Consider the following 16,878-nt stretch of genomic DNA (forward strand, 5'->3'; position numbering starts at 1 on the left):
TCCACACAAAAAATAAAATCACAAGAGTTAGTCAAGCAGGATTCTACAATGTGACCATAAATTAAGTACTCAATATCTTTTTGAATCATAACAAATCAAACAAAATAAGTATTTGATATAAACAAAAATTATAATGAGTCAAAATAAACTTGTCACACGAAATTATTCTCAAATTAAAAAGCATCCCCAAAATGTATAAATAAAAAAACATAGAAAAGAAATAACTTGACTATTAAGAATAAATCCCTAAATACTCAACAATAGTCGCATGAAGCCCACTGCTTTGTTATTTTCTTTTCTTTTATGCCGTATGGGCTCTTCTCCCAGCCAAGACGGGCGTTGTGACTCTTCTCCTTTTCAAAATAATAAGAATCATTTTATAGAGGATTTGTAGTCAGTCTTGACCTTCTGTGTGGCATATGGTGTCCAATTTCTTCTGGCCAAATGGACGATTTAATCCATTTGCAAAATAAACTTCTTTCTAAGATCCTAGGAGACGTAAGTCTAATGATTGACAATCTTGATCAAGGAATTACTTTGATACAATATAGGCTTTGTTGTTTGAGGGTACTTCTAGTTCTTGATGATGTGGATCAATTAGTCCAATTAGAAAAGTTAGCTGAAAAAGGTAATTGGTTTGGCTTAGGAAGTAAAATTATCATAACAACAAGAGATACAGATTTACTTCTTGCACATGGAGTTGATTCAGTATACCAGGTGAATAAGTTGGATCACAATGAAGCACTTCAACTCTTTAGTCGACAAGCCATTAAAAGGGGCAAACCTCATGGTGAATTTATGGAACTCACTGAACATGTAATAGGTTATTGCAAGGGTCCTTCCACTGGCTTTAGTATTGCTGAGTTCAGATCTATCTAGTAAAAGCTTGCATGAATGGAAAAGTGCATTGGAGAGGTATAAAAGCATTCCTAATAAAAACAATTCACGATATACTTAGAATAAGTTATGATGGGTTGGAGGACACTGTGAAAGATATTTTCCTTGACATTGCATATTTTTCAAAGGAGAAAAAGTAGGTAATGTAAGGAAAATACTAGAGAAGGGTGATGTCTTTTCAGATTATGGTATAAAAGTGCCTGTGGATAAGTCTCTCATATCGATTGATGAGTTTGAAAGATTAACTATGCATGACTTGCTGCAAGAAGTGGGTAGAGCAATTGTTCGACAAGAATCACCCAAAGAACCTGGCAAACGTAGTAGGTTGTAGTTCCATAAAGATGTTTCTAACAAATTATTAACAAATTACTCATTTTATTATTGGAATATATATAGTGACACATGTTGTCATTTTTTTGGCTTTCATGTGGCACACTAACGGAATCCGTCAAGTGTTTTGATCGAGTTTGACTGGAAGGAGCAACTTGTTACTTACGAAAAAGAAACTATTGTAAATTATAAAAGTTTTTTAACATAAGTCTGAGCGTACTTTTTTCTAGGACATGACGAATATCTTTATGAAACTACAACCTACTACGTTTGCCGGGTTCTTTGGGTGATCCTTGTCGAACAACTTCTCTACCCACTTCCTGCAGCAAGTCATGCATAGTTAATCTCTCAAACTCATCAATAGACATGAGAGACTTATCCACAAGCACTTTTATACCATAATTTGAAAGGAAATCACCCTTGTCTAGTGTTTTCTAGACATTACCTACTTTTCTCCTTTGAAAAAATATGCAATGTCATGGAAAATATCTTTCACAGTGTCCTCCAACCCATCATAACTTATTCTAAGTATACAGTGAATGTTTTTTATAAGGAATGCATTTATACCTATTCAATGCACTTTTCCATTCATGCAAGCTTTTACTAGATAGATTTGAACCTAGCAACACTAAAGCCCGTGGAAGGCCCATTGCATAACCTATTACATATTCTGTGAGTTCCATAAAATCATTGTTAGGTTCACCACTTTTGAAGGCATGTCAACTGAAAAGTTGAAGTGCTTCATTGTGATCCAACTTCTTCACCTGGTATACTGAATCAACTCTGTGTGCACGAATTAAATCTTTATCTGTTGTTGTTATGATAATTTTACTTCCTCAGCCAAACCAATTACCTTTTCCAGCTAACTTTTCTAATTGAACTAATTGATCCACATCATCAAGAATTAGAAGTACTCTCAAACAGCAAAGCCAATATTGTATCAAAGTAATTCCTTGATCAAGATTGTTAATCACTAGACTTACGTCACCTAGGATCTTAGAAAGAAGTTTATTTTGCAAACGAATTAAACCGTCCATTTGGCCAAAAGTTTCTCTAATGTTTTCCTGAAAACAACTACCTTCAAACTGTGTGGCAATTGAGTTGTAGGTAGCTTTGGCAAGAGTTGTTGGGTGGTCCCTATTATGTGGGGACCACATGGACTACCACAAAACAAAGATTTTTGCTTGTAGTAGAATTCTAACAGACTATACGTGTGTTTATGAGAGACAAAAAGAAGAGAAAAATAAGGAGAAGAAAAGAAAGAGTGCGGTGCAAGGAGAGAAAGAAAAAGAAAAAGGAGAAAAAAAAATGGTTTCGCCTATTCACATCCGTCAGAGATTGGAGGTTCATTTGTGGTCCGATCTTGATGCTATTTTAGAGTGTTGCTCCTGACGACGAGTGCTATGTATTGACTGGTGTCGATCGTTGGAATTTCTCTCCAAGCGCTTGATTGCTTATACCTACTTGGTGAGATCTTTCTTTATTCTTGTTGGAATCCACTTTTGGGTGATGAATTTATATTTAATCCAAGAATGCATGTATTCTTGATGTGGTGATAACCTCTAGATATTTTTATAGGGAAGACAATTGTAAACTCATTATTGTTGATAGTGGAAGATTTAACTAGACTAGGTCCCGTGGTTTTTACCTTCGCATTGGAGCATTTTCCACGTAAAAATCTTGGTGTCTTGCCTATGGGTTTGCTTGATTATTATTTTGCTACTGTGTTACTATTTAATTTGCACAAAGAGGTGTAGATTAATTCCGTTGAGCATCAGAAATTGGTGTTCACCCCTCACACATTATTTGGTAAACACCTACATATTCAACCTCATTATTCTTAGAAATAATGCAAAATGTGTTCCTATTAAATAGCCTAATTCTTAACAATTATAGGTGTGTTCGGAGTCTTTTTATATTTTTTTTCCAGTTTCCTTATGTTTTCTATGTACTATATCTCATCTATAAAAAATAAGAAGGTTATATATATGTCAAGTCAGTAAAAGTTAAACATTTATTTAAATAATATTTATAATGTTTAATGAATCTAGATAATTCTTATTCAAGTTATAAGAAAAAACAAAATCCAGTATTTGGGATCTTAACCAAAATTCAATATCCAAAAAGAGTTGTCATCCAAGTGGAACTGCAACTAAAGTCATTGCAAATCTTTTTTATCAGCACAGATTTGTGTTAAATATCGTACCTTTAATAATACTCAAAGAAGCAAGAGAAGATTGTGCAATATTCAGTCCAGCCAGGAGGCAACCATGGTGAAGTAGCAGTTGTAAAAGGAAGGAAGTGCAGGCCACAGTTGTGTAGAAGATCTTCACTGATCAAAGCAAACATAATTGAGTAAACCTTCTTTCAATTTCTAAATGTGTAAGTAAACCCTGGTTTTTATGTTCTTTCATTCATCCCCTTATGTTTTTTGTTATAAGAATTGTCATTTTCACTCGGTTTAATTAGGCCCATTACAAAAGTACCGCAATTCAAGGGAAGAATTTGATTTCAAGCAGCTTGTGGAGGCATTACAATCTGAATGTTCCATTGAAGAATATGAGCTCTCTGTTGTAGTTTCTAGAAAAATTTGGTTTCGCCGGAATATGGTTCTTCATGGTGGGGGATTTTTTAGACCCTAATAGTGTAGCAAAAAGGCAGTGGCATCATATGTAGTATATAAGAAGATTGTAGGACAGGATGAAAAAAGAAAAAAAAAAAAAAAAGATTGGCGAGCCTGTCTATCCATGCTGGAAAGCCCCCCACGATAGTGAACACAGTCAATGTCAAGTGACAAAACTGGAGAAGATATGGCCACATTGTGGAATCTGGATGATATCAAAGATGTTCAAAGCGGCAGATTGTTCGGAGTCGAGGGAGGTCAGGTAATTCTCTCAAATGCTTTGCTCGGCCATTTCCTTCCATGTACGCTTGAATAGATAACAGACCCAATTCTCCAAATGGAAGTTACAAACAAAACACACAAGTCTTTCCTTACGTCTCCTCTTCTCTTTATTATGTTCCCTTCTTCCCTCTTGCCCACAAGGTGGACTTTGAAAAAATATAATAAAACAAAAGGAAATGCTAGGTGTTCTTCTTGTGTTCTCCTAGTATCCTCCTAACAGTGATGTGACTTTTAAGATCACCAATATATTAAAAGTCAATAATAATAATCTCTAGATTTAAAGTCAATATTAAATCACCAATGGCTTTTAAAATGTTTCTTTTAAAATCACCAATAGATTTTTTTTGGATTTTCCATTCAATCGCAACAAAATACCCGTTTTTAGAAAAACAATATTTAAATTTTTTTGCATGCTGTTAAATTTGAACCAAAGCCTTAATCTTTGTAATTTTTTTCTTTTCTTTTTTTCCTAAAACAAATTGGAGTGTATTGGAAAAATTTAGTGGATGGGTGAGATTGCAAATAATTGAAAGATAGATACACTAAATTGTGAGAAATTAAACTTTAGGGGGACATTGCAAAGGTGATGACAACTCAAGGGCGGTTAAGTGATGTTTTCCCAAAAAATTACTTAAAACTCCATACGGTAAGTATAAATGACAAATAATTCCCTATCTTGAACTTTTATTTGAAATTTTGACCAAAACCATGCCCGACCATCCTAAATCCTTTGGGGTGGTTTGGCTACCTCGTTGGCCAATTTGGAGTGGTCCAACCAAACCCTATATATATTTTTTTTGTTTTCTATTTTTATATTTATATATATATTTTTTTCTTATGTTTTTTCTTTTTTTATTATAAGAAAAATGTGTTGTATTATTATTAGTACTAATATGACATTTGGGGATTGAGATCCCCTAGAATTCCCTTTAAATTTGAGATTCTCAGTCATTTATCTCATCTAAGCGTCTAAAATAAGTCATGGTTCCTCATTAAAAGCCAAAACATGGCTTATTTTAGACGTTTAGATGAGATGAACAGCTAAATTTTTTGAATTTGAGAATCTCAAACTTAAAGAGAATTCTAAGGGATCTCAATCCACCATTTGGAGGGCTTTCTACAATAAGTTTAGACCAAAAATTAAGGTGGAGAGTTGTGTTATTTATGCTCACATGAAGAGTTTTAAGAAGTGACGGAGCCAAGTGGAGACCAATAAGAGCGATGGCCCCAACTAAAGCTGGGAAAAAAAAAAATTAAGTCTTATATGTTAGGCTAATGTCCCCTCGAAAAAATAGTCAACAACCCAACAATTAGCCTATACATGGTTGTGTGCACAAGTTCAAGCTGTTTCTCTTTAATGTAGTGGGTTTGCCATTTGCAGCAGAAAACTCCCACAAAGCTGGTCAAAGTCCATCTTTATAAACTTGTTGCCGTTGCCGACAAGTTTCTCATTTTTCTTTAATTTGACGCGTTGCGAGCATGTGACAACTTGCATTATTATCTTGACAAACTTGCATAATTAAGGAGGTATAGCTAGCGGTTCTACAATTCTCTCTCAATTTTCTCTACTAACTAGTACTCTTGCAACTTCGTATTATGGCCTTCCACACAGCTTCCTTGTCATGACTCTCTTCTTCCATATTTGAATGGGATGTATTCTTAAGTTTTAGAGGCGAAGATACTCGTAAAACTTTCCCTACTCATCTATACACAGATTTACGTCGAAAAGGAATCAACACCGTCACGGATGACAAACTTCGAAGTGGAGAGGAAATTTCACCGGCACTTGTCAAAGCCATTAGAGAGTCAAAGATTTCGATCATTGTACTCACTAAAAACTACGTATCATCCAGATGGTGCTCGGACGAGCTGATGAAGATCCTCGTGTGCAGAAAGACAAGGGAGATACTAGTTCTACCACTGTTTTATGACGTAAATCCTTCGGAAGTACGACATCAAACCAATAGGGTTGGAGAAGCATTCACTCAACTGGCAAAAAGGTTCAAGGTTGATGAAATGAAGGTGGTGGGGTGGAAGAGAGCCCTAAAAGAAGTGGCCAATTTATCCGGGATGTATTTGGGAAATAGGTATTTCTAACCACCTTTGCTATCTCCCTTCTATATTGTTCTTTTTTTCTTCTAATTATGGTACATCGCATATACACATGTTTTCATGCATGCATGTGAACTATTTTACATTTAAAAATGTCTACTTGTAATTCACCTTTTAATAATCTTTGTTCTAAAATTAATTAAACTCGGTCGATTCTTTTGTTTTAGATGTGATAATTTGCTTAAATAACTTTTTCATGACTTAAAAAAAAAAATGGAAAATGAACTTTCCATTTGTTGCACACATATCGGGGTCGTTTGTCAAACTCCTCCCCACCCCTAAACACTATTCACTTCCTTTTTTCAAAAAAATCAACATTAAAACCTTTTTATTTTTATATCACATCATTTATTTTTTACTACAATTCAAATAAAAAAATCACAACAAAACAAAATTTTCTACTTTTCAATACCACTTTTTCACTTTTCTATACCAATTATTATTATTATTATTATTATTATTATTATTATTTTATAAAAAGTATGAACAGTGCTATGGTGCATAAGAAACCCCCCATAGTTATGTATCACTAACTTTTCTTTCTAGTCCTACTTTTTTAATACATAATTTCTCTTCTTTTTATCAGAAGGTAACTTAGTAGTTAGTATGTTTTGTTATCTTTTTGTATCGGTAGGAATGAACCTGAATTTATTGACGAAATCATCGAACGGGTGAATTCAAAATTAGTTAATAATACAAACTTTCAAGTTGCCCAATATCCAATTGGAATAAAGTCTCATGTACAGGATATGAAGTTGCTTTTAGATATAGAGAATAATGACAGCACATGCATGATAGGGACCTTCAGAACTAGTGGGATTGGTAAGACAACTCTTGCTAAAGCCATCTACAACTCGATTGCTTCTCATTTTGAAGATAGTTGTTTTCTTGAAACATTAGAGAAACTTCCAACAAAAAGGGCTTGATCCATCTGCAAATTAAACTTATTTCTAAAATCCTAGGAGGTTCAAGTCAAATGGTTGACAATGTTGATCAAGGAATTACTTTGATACAACAAAGGCTTCGCTTAATAAGGATACTTCTAGTTCTTGATGACGTGGATCATTCAGGCCAATTAGAAAAGATAGTTGGAAAAGGCAATTGGTTTGGTTTAAGAAGTAGAATCATCATAACAACAAGAAAATATGGCAATCGAGAAATTATTCAATAAGAATCACCCAAAGAATCTGGCAAGCGCAGTAGATTATGGTTTCATGAAGATGTTCGTCATGTTCTAGAAGAAAATATGGTAAGAATTAAGTTAAAAACCCCTTTAAATTTTACATTTGATTCTTTTTCATGAGTTAAGCTACTAGGAAAATAGATATTTTACAAAATAACAATATTGCTTCAAGTTAGATGGTTATCTGACTTCAAGGGTTGAATATTCATGTAAAAATTGTGATGTTCAAAATAGAAGAAGAACAGTGGTTAATCCCACCTTGAGAAAAAAAAAAAAAAAAATTATAATGAACTTTATAAAAAGTTTAAATATAATTCTTCAATTTTTTTTTTTTTTTTGGTAAAAACACATTTCTCAAAATAAACTAAAAAAAAAAAAAACGTTTTACAAAAAATTAAATACAAAACTTTTAGGGAATGTCCTATAGAAGGAGAGATTGAAATAATTTTGCCTCGCTGATTTTCAATGATATGATGGGTTTATATACATGAGATTGCATTTACATAATAGGAAGAAATACAAATCAAATAAATGATTTCCATTTTAGAAGTAGCCGTTGCTGCATTTATTCTTGATTGATTTGGATTTCCTTGTTGATGGTAGCTGTTGCTTGATTTGTGGTTGCCTTGATTTGGGTTTTAGCCGTTGCTTTAATTTCCTTAGAGAGAGTGGTTTCTTGTTGACCATATGTAGGTTCAATACACCCCGCAAGTGAGACATGGTACACACGATGTGGAGCTTGGACCGCATGGTGAAAAAGTGAGGTGAGGCAGTTGGTTTGGTGAAGATGTCAGCTAGATTATCTTTGCTAGAGATGAATCGGACGTCAAGAGTCTTGGAGGCGACTTTGTCACGAACAAAGTGAAAGTCGATTTCAATGTGCTTGGTGAAGGCATGAAAGGCAGGGTTGGCGGTGTGGTAGGTGGCTCCAATGTTATCACACCAAAGAGTGGGAGGTGTGGGAAGAAAAATGCCAAGTTCGCGGAGCATGGATTGGAGCCATATGAGCTCGGCAGCGGTGGTTGCAAGAGTACGATATTCGGATTCGGTGCTGGATCGAGCAACAGTCCGTTGTTTGCGTGAGGACCATGAGATGAGGTTAGGGCCAAGGAAAACACAAAATCCGCTGGTGGATTTCCTGTCATCGGGGCAGCTAGCCCAGTCAGCGTCAGAATAAGCTTGGAGGGTGCGAGAGGTTGACTTGCGAAGAAGGAGACCAAAGGTGAGTGTAGATTTGAGGTAGCGCAAGATCCGTTTAAAAGCTTGAAGATGAAGAGAGGTAGGCCGGTGCATAAACTAGGAGACTTTGTTGACAGCAAATGAGATGTCAGGTCGAGTGAGGGAAAGGTACTGTAAGGTACCGACGAGACTGCGGTAGGTGGAGGGGTCGGGGAGGGGATCCCCAGTGAAGAGTGAGAGAGCATGTGCGGTGGACATTGGAGTCTTGATAGGCTTGGCTTCGGACATATTGCTCTTTTTAAGGAGGTCAAGGGTGTAGCGTTGTTGAGATAAAAGGAGACCATCGGGAGTGGTTATAGCTTCCATACCAAGAAAGAAATGGAGAGGCCCTAAGTCTTTGATGGCGAATTCAGCATGTAGAGAGTTTAGGAGGTCAGTTGTGCCATGAGGTCGGGAGTTAGTGATGAGAATGTCGTCAACATAAATGAGGACGTAGGTAGTGCATTGAGGTGTGTGGAGGATGAACAAGGAGGAGTCAGATCGGGATCCGACAAAGCCAAGTTCCAAGAGGCGATCACTGAGGCGGGAGAACCAGGCACGAGGGGCTTGTTTGAGGCCATAGAGGGCCTTCTGTAATTTGCAGACATGCTGAGGAAACTGAGGATGGATGAAGCCAGGGGGCTGGGCCATGTAGACATCTTCGGAAAGCCAACCATGGAGGAAGGCGTTTTGTACATCAATTTGTCGAATGAGCCAACCTGAGGAGATGGCGAGGGACAGAACAAGTCGAATGGTTGTAGGTCTGATCACAAGGCTATAAGTATCTCCAAAGTCAACGCCAGATTGTTGGTGGAATCCTTTAGCAACTAGGCGAGCTTTGTGACGATCAATGGATCCGTCGGCTTTTCGTTTGAGACGAAAAACCCATTTGCAGGCAACTATATTCATTGTGGAGGTGGGAGGAATGAGAGTCCAGGTGCCATTGTGGAGGAGGGCATCAAACTCAATGTTCATAGCATCACACCAGGTGGGGTGCTTGGCCGCTTGGGAGTAGCAGGTGGGTTCAATCTCGTCGAAGTTGGCAGTGGCAAGGAGCGCTTTCGGAAGCGGGTAGCGAATTAGACCATCTAGAAGAGACTTGAGCTTGAAAATGTTGTTCTTGGACTGAGTCTGCATTGCATGTCCTGGTTGAGGCATGGGAGATGCGGAGGCTGGAGAGGTGACAGGAACCTGCAAAGAGTCAGAAGAAGAACTAGTGTTAGTAAGGGCAGGTGTGTGAGATGTAGGAGGGGATGGCGGGTCAAGGGATGGAATGGCAGTTGTTCTTGGTGCATCGCAGGGTGAAGTAGATGATAGGGTTGGGGCAGGAGGGTTTGCAAAGGGGGGATAAATAGTGGTGTGGGAAGTGGGGGATGGAACTTGGGGGAGTTTAGGAAGGGAGGTGAATGGGTAAAGTGATTCATAGAAGTTGACGTGTCGGGAGATGTAGATCCGACCCGTTGATCGATGAAGGCATTTATAGCCACAGTGACAGGGACTATACCCAATGAAGATGCATGTGTCGGAGCGGAAATCGAGCTTGTGTTTGTTGTAAGGGCGAAGATATGGCCAACAAGCACATCCGAAGACGCGTAAAAAACTGTAATTTGGTCGGAGAGAGAAAAGTTTTTGAAAGGGTGATTCATTATTGAGGATGGGTGTGGGTAAGCGGTTTATGAGATAGCAAGCGGTTTGAAAAGCCTCAGCCCAATATTTGAGAGGGGCGGAGCAATGGGCCAAAAGGGTGAGGCCCATTTCGACAATATGGCGGTGTTTGCGTTCCACAGACCCATTTTGTTGATGGGTGTGTGGGCACGTGAGTCGATGATGGATTCCATGGGATGCGAAGTGGTGACGTAATTTTTGATATTCACCACCTCCATCTGTTTGGATGGATTTGATTTTACGATCAAATTGGCGTTCAACATAGGCCTGAAACTTAGGAAAAATAGAGAAAACATCAGATTTGCATGCAATGGGATAAAACCACGTGAATTTACTAAAATGGTCGACAAAAATAACATAACAGCGTGCACCATTATTGGATAAAATAGGGGAAGGTCCCCAAACATCAGAAAAGACAAGTTCAAGTGGGACACTTGATTTATTTTCAGAAATATTAAAAGGAAGCTGATGACTTTTGCCTCGCTGACAGGCCGGGCAAATAGGAGGCTGCTTATTTTTGGTAACTGGAAGTTGAAATCTAGTGACGACATGACGAACAATGCGATCAGCAGGGTGGCCGAGGCGAGCGTGCCAATCCACGAAGTTAGCACGTTCACTAGATAAAATACTAGGGGGTGCAGCTGTAGGTGAAAACCAATGGTAGAGGCCGTGTCTACTCGAGCCGTGGTGCAGAATTTTCCCGGACGTACGATCCTTGACAAAAAAACAAGAAGGGTGAAATTCCATATAAACATTATTATCAGAAGTGAATTTTTGGACTGAAAGTAAATTTTTGGTGATTTTAGGAACATGTAAGACATGACGTAAAAGAAAATTAGGAGAAAGTTTAGAGTTGCCCGTATGTTGGATGGCAAGGTGGGTACCATTGCCCACTTGGATTTCATCGGGTCCATCATACGCTTCCGAGTGGAGATTCAAATTGTTGAGGTCGGAAGTGACATGGTGAGTGGCACCGGTGTCCGGATACCAGTTGAGATCCCGGGTTTGGGCCTGAGCAGCAGTGTAGGCAGTGAGATTGGGCCCTGTAGTTTGAAATGCTTGGTCAAATCTGTGATAACAAGTCATAGCAGTGTGGCCCAATTTGCCACATACTTGGCAGGTGGGCCGAGGGCCTGGGCCTAAAAGAGAGGGGGACCCATGTGAAGATGAGGAATTGTGAGAGGGAGGCGGAATATTTCCACGCCCCCTTGTTCTGTATTGCCCAAATGAGTTTGGGGCAGAACGGTGCTGCCCATGTGAGGAATGGGTTCTCATGGAATTGAGATGCCGTCCTCTTCCACGATGTGGATTCCGGCCCCGTGAAGCAAGGTTGGCGGCGACAAGGAAAGTGTCGTTCCGGTGGTGTTGTTCGAGTCTGGTTTCGTGAGCTAGCAGATGGCCGAGCAGATCGTCCATGGTGAGAGGTTCAATCCGGGTAGTCAAGGACGTGACGAGGGGGTCGTATTCGGGACCCAGTCCGGCAAGGAGCGACGTGGTGAATTCATAATCGCTGAGTTTGTGACCGGCGGCAGCAAGGGTGGCGGCGGTTTGCTTGAGCCGTTGAAAATATGCTGTGATGGAGGAATTGCCCTTCTTTGCAGTAGCAATTTCGTAGTGAAGCGTCATGGTACGAGCTCGTGAAGCTGAAGAGAAGGTGCGTGCTAGAGCAGTCCAGAGTTCTCGGGCAGTGCGGCACCCAAGGACTTGGGGCAGCAATTCTTCAGAGATGGTGGACATAAGCATGCTTAAAATAAGCTGGTCCTGACGAAACCACCGAAGTGTCTCTGGATCGTTGGAGATGTGGAGAGAGCCATCAATGGCGTTGGAGGTGTGAGGATGGGGAGGCTTGTTGGTTCCATCCACAAAAACATAGAGATCGTGACCTTGAAGAAAAGTTTTAAGTTGATGGTGCCAAACCAGGTAATTGTTTTGGGTGAGTTTAGAAATGGATTGGGCAAAATTTGATAGAGATGCGGGTGATGGGTTTGAGTTGTTTGGGTTGTTTTCATTTTGGGTAGGGGGAATGGGATTGGTGACATTCTGGGTAGAGGGGTTTAGGTTGTTTTCATTGTGGGTAGGTGAAATGGGGTGGGTGACATTCTCGGCAGAGGGTTGTGGGCTGGTTTCAGAGGAGGTGGATGAGGCCATTGGGTATGCAGTTTAAGTGTTTGATAAAACACTTCAGAGAGAGGAAGAAGAAGCAGAAAAAAAAAAGGAGACAACGTGGGTTGCTCGTTAGTGCTCTGATACCATATAGGAGGAGATGATTGAAATAATTTTGCCTTGCTTATTTTCATTGATACGATGGGTTTATATACATGAGATTACATTTACATAATAGGAAGAAAATACAAATCAAATAAATGATTTCCATTTTAGAAGTAGCCGTTGCTGCATTTATTTTTGATTGATTTGGGTTTCCTTGTTGATGGTAGCCGTTGCTTGATATGTGGTTGCCTTGATTTGGGTTTTAGCCGTTGCTGTAGTTTCCTTAGAGAGAGTGGTTTCTTGTTGACCACATGTAGGTTCAATAATCAGAATGTTGCAATTTCAACTATCTTTAGTAAATGAGCTCACCCGTTTACCATTTATATTTTAGTTCATTGCTTATTTGTAAATTTTAAATGATGGCAATGTTTATGCAAGCAATGATTAGATAGTTCAAGCTCACCACTCGAGCGTATTTGTTAGAATCATTCTGTTTCAAGTATGGGAGAGGATAATGAAATTTGGTTTAAGTTGATTTGTTTTCACATTTCCACAAAGTTGTATAAAATTGAGCATATATCTTAGAATTAATTTCATTTCTTGGTATGGTACTCTCAAAGATCATCTAAAAACACTAGAGGCACTTAGATACAAAATTAAGAATAACTATTTTGTAAGATTCTGTCAAACTTCTCAATCTCGTTCTTTGGACAGAATTGAAAAACTTGGATCTGCAAACTGGTTTCTTTACCTTCAAACATATCAGGGCTGCCACTAACAACTTTGATGTTGCACATAAGATTGGGCAAGGTGGTTTTGGATCCGTCTACAAGGTATCCTAGATTTCATATTCCTTTCTCTTTTTCTTTTTTGTGAATGTTTTGCATGTATGCTCCTATTTGATTTCTTTCATATTGGTAAGCAAAACTTAGAGGAAAACCTCATGTACATACCTGAAAATATATCTTTCTAATGCAGGGTATACTGGTAGATGGTACTATAATTGCCGTTAAGCAACTTTCTTCAGAATCAAATCAAGGAAATCGTGAATTTGTGAATGAAATGGGCACAATATCTGCTTTACAGCACCCAAATCTTGTTAGATTGTATGGATGTTGTATTGAAAAAAATCAACTATTTTTGGTGTATGAATACATGGAAAACAATAGCCTGGCGCGTGCTTTGTTTGGTAAGCTTAATGTTTTATTTTAGTATTTATGTTGACTTGAGAAAGCATAAGAACTTAGCACCGCAAATGGTCTATATCATGAACTAAGTTGATGAACTTCTCATTGGACTATCCACAAAATATGCAGGTCCAGAGGAGTACCGCTTAAAATTGGACTGGCCTACGAGGCAAAAAATATGTGTTGGCATAGCAAGAGGTTTGACTTTCTTGCATGAGGAATCAACATTAAGAATTGTTCATAGAGACATTAAAACTTCAAATGTGCTACTCGATAGGGACCTTAACCCAAAGATTTCTGACTTTGGCTTGGCCAAGCTCCATGAAGAGGAAAACACCCACATCAGCACCAGAATTGCTGGAACAATGTGAGCTACTTTTTTTCCTCTTTCTTTTATTATGGAGTCTTTTTGTGATTCTATTCTTCCTTTTCTTTTGGCCTCCCAAGTTATTGACTATCAGATAAATAGGAACATATATTGATCTGTATGTATCTATGAGATGCTTTCCTAAAAGCAACCCCAGACTTTACATCATTTAAAGTCTCTGTATATTTGAAAAGCTGAAACTGGAAGCAACTAATGTAAGGTACAAAGAAGCTGCTGATAAACATTGTCGGTACAAATAATTTCAGGAGGGGGATATGGTGATGGTGTTTCTATGCAAGGAAGATTTCCAATTGGAACTTATAGCAAGCTCAAGCCAAGGAAATATGGGCCATATATATATTTGAAGATCTACAACATAAGCATAAAGGCATTGAGTTGTAGACGTTTGGTATTCTATATCACTTTTCATTCAAAACTGAAACTTTGTGGGTGGATTCCGGATATATTTGGATCAAGTTGCTTAATCCAAATCCCCCATCATCTTCCACTGCGTCAAAGAGGCAAGAATTTATATGGTTAAGCACTAAGCCCTACATCCAAGGGCAAGCTGGCAAGAAGAAATTCACTATCAATGGAAGAAATTACAAGAAGAGAGGTCTAGACACTTAGAGGAATGGTGTACAACCCAAATACCCCTACTCTTACAATCCCACGCTCTCAGAATGTATTTAAACACCTAAACACACCTTGAAAGCAGCCCAAATGCCTTGAATCAAAGCTTTGCAAGAGATAAACCCTTGTAGAGCAAAACCCCTTCCTCTCTTTTCTCTTCTATGTCTCTCATGTGTATATATATAAAATCACACAGTGCATACAACTTATTAAAGAGAAAGACCACTCCTTCTTACACCGCTGTTATGGTCTATTAAACTCATTCTCACATCTCTAAGAATGTCTTTTCAAAAAGAAGATAGCAATAGAAACTTATGAAATAAGCATGTAATATCACATTCCCAACGCGGACATACTTTGTTGAATATGAAAGATCAAAGGTTAATACTAGTTTTGTTTTGTTTTTTTTTTTTTCTTTTTTCTTTTTTTTTGAGCATTCATAGTAGTGATCTAAATTAATTATAATCTTAATTTACAGAGGATACATGGCGCCTGAATATGCATTATGGGGTTATTTAACCTATAAAGCAGATGTCTATAGCTTTGGGGTTGTTGCATTGGAAATTGTTGCTAGGAAGAGCAACATGAAACATCGAGCAAATGAGGATTGTGCATGCCTTCTTGATTGGGTAAGATTGATCATTTTCTTTTAATATGTGCTACTATAAATAACATTTGGAGGCCTGGTTGCCTTTTTGGTCCCATTCCACTCAACTTCGTCACTCTAGTATGTTATTCTAGATTCAAGCAGCAAAATAAACTAAACAAAAGTGAAATTGTTTGACTTGTTCACTTCACACTTGAGTTCAGCTTATTTCCTTTCCATATGTGCATATGGCTACTTTATTCTCCTTTTCTAACTTGCTACTTTTCTTTTTCATTCTCTTTTCTATTCCTATTGAAGGCAACTATTCTACAACAAAAGGGTAATCTAATGGAAATGGTGGATGCAAAGCTGGAGTCTGAGTTAAACAAGGAAGAGGCTATTAGAATGATCAAAGTAGCTCTCTTATGCACAAGTCCATCACCAGCACTTAGACCCACCATGTCTGAAGTAGTAAGCATGCTTGAAGGCCGCACCATTGTTGATGATTTTGTCATAGATCCAAGTAGATATGGTGATGAGTTGAGGTTTAATGCCTCGAGAGACCAATTTGATCATATCGAAACAGTACTAATTAATGATCTCAACTGAAGCTCAGAGCCTTATGCATTCATCAGATGCCACATGGAGTGGATCTGCTTCTGCATCTGCCCAGGATCTTTACCTAGATAATCTTGCTTCTCAGTAATTTCAGCATAATATTGCCCCAAACAATGCTAAATGATTTTTCAAATTAATAAAGCTGCATTGCTTTATTAGCTCAAAGGGTTAAATAAACAATTGTGTGGTTTTAGTCCACTGTACTTGTGTAATTTGGTTGGGGCTGTGGGATTACCATAGGAAACAGTACATACCTTTGTTGTTTTTCCCATTGTTGAATTCTGTTTAAAACAATATGCTGTAACATGAAGCTGAAGATTGTTATAAGCTATAGAAATTCTGATGGATCTGAAAAGTGTGAAAGCCGAACCCAGAAAACGCATGATATGTGCGATCTGTTTCACGTGCATGGAACAGGGGAGAATATAGGAGTTATTTTGTGAAGGTACTTCAGAATTGTTGTCTGCAATTGTTGACTTTGTTGTATCCTAGAGGTGAATTGCTTGCAACCCGACAACAAACTCTTTCGAGTGGGGGCAATTATCACCTTAAAGATAATGTTTATACACGCTTCAAAGTCACATTGATTTTTTCTGTTTGTTGTCTATGCTCGATTTTCCTCAAAAGGGGCAGTGTGCAACTTGCAAAGTAGGTATTGCAATAGGTGTTGTGGCTGCATCCTGTGCATTCAAGAAGCAAGATTAAGTGTACGTGACTTGTTATGTACGGATGTTTCATGTAGAAGGGGCAGGAAAATAAAAATCACGCATGAGGCTTAAAATCTCCTTCCATTTCCATTCCTTATCACTATCAAACTCACCTCTTGATCATAGACTTTTTTACATTATAGGAGTTAAAACACCATAGTGCATATATCCCATGAATAATACCTTCTAGTTCTCTCTGCACATCCTGTTGTGTTGGAGAAAATTGATGCTTTTAGACTGCATTTGACAAAATGAGAAATGC

The 16,878-nt window shown here is 38.2% G+C and overlaps 1 pseudogene; it reads left to right on the plus strand.

Moving 5' to 3' along the window:
• Positions 1 to 12,614: 12,614 nt before the first annotated feature.
• Positions 12,615 to 16,385, plus strand: LOC132162978 (probable LRR receptor-like serine/threonine-protein kinase At1g07650; annotated as a pseudogene).
• Positions 16,386 to 16,878: the final 493 nt, after the last annotated feature.

This window comes from Corylus avellana, chromosome ca10 (assembly GCF_901000735.1).
Source record: "Corylus avellana chromosome ca10, CavTom2PMs-1.0".
Lineage (NCBI taxonomy): Eukaryota > Viridiplantae > Streptophyta > Magnoliopsida > Fagales > Betulaceae > Corylus > Corylus avellana.